Raw genomic sequence first — 4216 nt, 5'->3', positions numbered from 1 at the left:
TTCCTCAAACTATTATACAAGGATAAAAAATAAAGTATTAGAACCCAGCTGACAGGCATAATAAACTGGCATCAGGGATTTTTTTAACCTATGGCATAAGAGCTAGCAAATGGAATCTGTAGTCCTTAATAATGATTTATATTTTTTATAATATGATGATAACCAGCTGTTTATGGTGATTTATATTTTTGTAACATGATCTCAAGTGGCAATAATATAATGAATATATTTTAAAACCCACTAAAGTTTGGGAGCCAGAATACAGCACATAAATTGTATTCATAGCCAGCATCCAGCACAAAATATCTTGAGTCATCAAACACCACAGGATGAGGCAAAAGGCTATTAGGGTCTCTGCGGAAACCACCATCTTCCAGTAATTCACCAAAGTGATGAATACAAAGGGAAAGAGAAGAGGAACCCGTTATGTGTTCTCTGGGCCTTTTAGAAAGCGTGGAATTGTTTCTTTAGCCACATACATGTGAATCTACAAAAAGTTGATATTGTAGACATCAAGGGAATGGGCACTGTTGAAAAAGGAATGCACCTTAAAAAGACAAGAAATAACAAGAGGAGAGGATGGTAGAGAAAAGAGAACCCTCATATACTGCTGGTGGGAGTGAAAACTGGTGCAGCCGCTATGGAAAATAGTGTGGAGATTTCTCAAAAAATTAAAAACAGAAATATCATATGATCCAGCTATTCCACTTCTGGGTATTTATCCAAGGAACATGAAATCAACAATTCAAAGAGATTTATGCATCCCCCTGTTCATTGCAGCATTATTCACAATAGCCAAGACTTGGAAGCAACCTAAGTGCCCATCAAGAGATAAGTGGATAAAGAAGATGCGGTATATACATACAATGGAATACTACTCAGCCACGAAAAAAGACAAAATCAGGCCATTTATGACAACATGGACGGACTTTGAGGATAATATGTTAAGTGAAATAAGTCAGATGGAGAAAGACAACTACCACATAACTTCACTCACATGTGGTAGATAAACAAACAAAAACATAGACACAGAGAACAGATTGGGGGCTACCTGAGGGGAAGAGGCAAAAGGGATAAAGGGGCACATATGTATGGTAACGGATGGAAACTAGATTTTGGTGGTAAACATGATGCAGACTATACAGAAGTCAAAATATAATGATGTACATCTGAAATTTATATAATTTTATAAACCAATGTGACCTCAACAAAAAATAAATAAAAAAGGAATGCCCCACGAATGTTACCACGACAAACCTGGAAGACTCTGCAGTGTTACCCAGCATGCCTTTGACATTGTTGTAAACAAACAAGTTAAGGGAAGATTCTCGCCAAGAGAATTAATGTACATACTGAGCATATTAAGCACTCTAAGAGCAAAGGTAGCTTCCTGAAACACTTGATGGACAATGATCAGAAAAAGGAGGAAGCTAAAGGGAAAGGTACCTGGGTTCAACTGAAGCACCAGCCTGCTCCCCACAGAGAAGCACACTTTGAAAACCAATGGAAAGGCGCCCGAGCTGCTGAAACCTATTCCCCAAGAATTTGTGGCATAATAGGTGTTTAAAAAAAAAGACTTCTGGATTAAAAAAAAAAAGCTATTAGGTATTGAGGAAATCACAATATAAATCATCTGTTAAAGACCCCCCTGCTACATATTTCTATGTTCCATGTTAAGGCCAATATATATATTTGAAAAATCGAGAAGGCAAAATTGAGTGTTGACATTCTTTTATAAAAACTGAGTCAAAACAAGGTTCTTGTCCACCTCATCTTTGATAGTACTCAAGGCCCTGTAATTCGACTGCCAGATACTGGGTTTCAATCATTTTTAAGCAAAGGACCCCTCTGAAGATCTGATAATAGTTACAAAACATCATCCTAGAAAAACACATATAAGTCACTTTTCTTTTAAATTTCAGAGGTTCATGAATCCCCTCAAGCCCATGAAAGGATCTCAGGTTAAGAAGTGAAGCCATAGAGCATAGCTATGAGAATTATAGCCTGGAAAAAATTTAAATTAAGAGTCGGCCAATAGCCTTTGGCTTCAGAAAAATTTCTCAATGATGAGCCTCTGAAACATCTATTTTTAATCTGTGTAGCTTCCAGATATATCAGCTTAAAAATGTATAACACTATTGAATAAAAATCCAATTAAAGTTCTGGAGACTATGCCAAAAGGAAGACACACCCCTAAAAATAGTACTGGCAACTAAGAGTCCTACATGTGAGGATAATGACTAAGACACTTCCAGATGACTATGCCCCTGCAGAAAACAACTATAAAACCTGGACATAATACAAAAAGCAACTACCTGAAGGTATTGGAGAGTGAAAGGAAGGAGCCTCTAGGGAGAATGCGAGCTTGCTTGAAGAATGGGCAGTGGGAACTATACAAGTAAGTTTCATCTGCCCCGATTTTAGCTTGAGGAGAAGTGAAGTCTGTGTGGCAGTGGGGGTCAAACAACTTCTCAATAATCACTGAGTCAAAGAAGAGTCATGGAGAATATTAGAAAATATTGTATATATATTATATGACAATATATCATATATATTAAATGATAACATATCATATAAATATGATAACAAAAATACACATATCAGAATTTGTGGGATGTAGGTAAAACAGGGTATATAGGGAAGTTCATAACTTTAAATGCCTACGCGGCCAAAGAAGAAAAGTCTAAAACTCAATGATCTCAGCTTCTACTTTAAGAAACGACAAAAAGAAGACTAAATTAAACCCAAAGCAAACAAAAGGTAGGAAAGAATAAGGAGTAGAAATTAATAAAATAGAAAACAGTAAAACAATAAAACAAAAAGCTACTCTGAAATAAATACAATAAAATGGATAAACTTCTAGCTAGACTACACAAGAAAATGGAAAACACAAATTTCCAATATTAGGAATGAAAGAAGGAGCCTCACCTCACGTCTGCCAGACACCAAAAGGATAATAAGAGAGTATTATGAACAATTTTATGCCAGTAAGTTTGACAACCTAGATGAAATAAACACATTCGTTAAAAGAAACAATTTACCCAAACTGACTCAAGAATACTTGACAGCCCTATATAAATTAAGGAAATTGAGTTCATAATTAAAAGCCTTCCCATATAGAAAACTCCAGATCCAGATGGCTTCACTGGTGAATTCCACCAAACATTTAAGGAAGAAATAATACTGATCTTACAAAAACTTTTTCAGAAAATAGAAGAAGAGGGAGCATTTCCCTGCTCAATTTATGAGGCTAACATTATCTTGATTACAAAATCAAAGACATCACAAGAAAAAAAAAAAACAGAGCAATATCACTCATGAACACAGAAGCAAAAGTTCTTAACAAACTATTAACAAATAAAAAAGCAATAGGTAAAAAAAGGATAATGTGCATCATGTCCAAGTGAGGTTTATCTCAGAATGCAAGGTTGGTTTAACACGAGAAAATCAATCAATGTAATTCACCATATTAACAGAATACAGGAGAAGAATCATATAATTATTTCAATAGATGCAGAAAAAAAATTTGATAAAAATCAACACTTTCATGATAAAATCTCTCAGCAACTAGGATAGATGAAGTCTTCATTATCTGATTAAGGTCATCCATGAAAAACGTATAGCTAACACTATATTCAATGATGACCGACTTAATGTTTTTTACCTAAAATCAGGAACGAGGCAAAGCAAAGATATCCACTCTCACTAAGTTGATTTAACTTTGTACTGTAAGATCCAGGTAGTGAATAAGGCAGGAAAAGGAAATAAAAGGCAGATTGGAAAGGAAGAAGTAAAACTGTCCTGTTTGCAGACAACATGATTGTGTCTGCAGAAAACTCTGAGGAATTCAGAAAAAAGACACTAGGACTAAGACAAGGAAGTCACTTTAGCAAGGTTGCAGGATACACAGTCGAAACACAAAAATTAATTGTATTTCTATATAACAACAGTAAATAATTTAGAATATGAAATGTGAATAACAACTCGATTTATAACAGCATTATGAAAATTAAAATACTTTAGGACAAATTTAACAAAATATATGTAAGACCACAAACTAAAAGCTACAAAGTATTTAAAGAAAGATTAAAGAGACAACTAAATGGAGAGATATATTAGGCTTATGGATCAGAGGACTCAACATTATTAAGACGTCCATCTCCCCAAATCGATCTAATATATTCAATACAAACACAATTAAAATCCAGTACGTTTT

At 34.7% G+C, this 4216-nt stretch overlaps 1 pseudogene; it reads left to right on the top strand.

The window, feature by feature from the left end:
* The first annotated feature begins 392 nt into the window (after positions 1–392).
* Positions 393–1556, top strand: LOC131398956 (large ribosomal subunit protein eL21-like; annotated as a pseudogene).
* Positions 1557–4216: the final 2660 nt, after the last annotated feature.

Source organism: Diceros bicornis, chromosome 36, assembly GCF_020826845.1.
Source record: "Diceros bicornis minor isolate mBicDic1 chromosome 36, mDicBic1.mat.cur, whole genome shotgun sequence".
Classification (NCBI taxonomy): domain Eukaryota; kingdom Metazoa; phylum Chordata; class Mammalia; order Perissodactyla; family Rhinocerotidae; genus Diceros; species Diceros bicornis.
The sequence above is the reverse complement of the archived record's forward strand: the minus strand, read 5'-3'. Positions and strand labels throughout refer to the sequence as shown.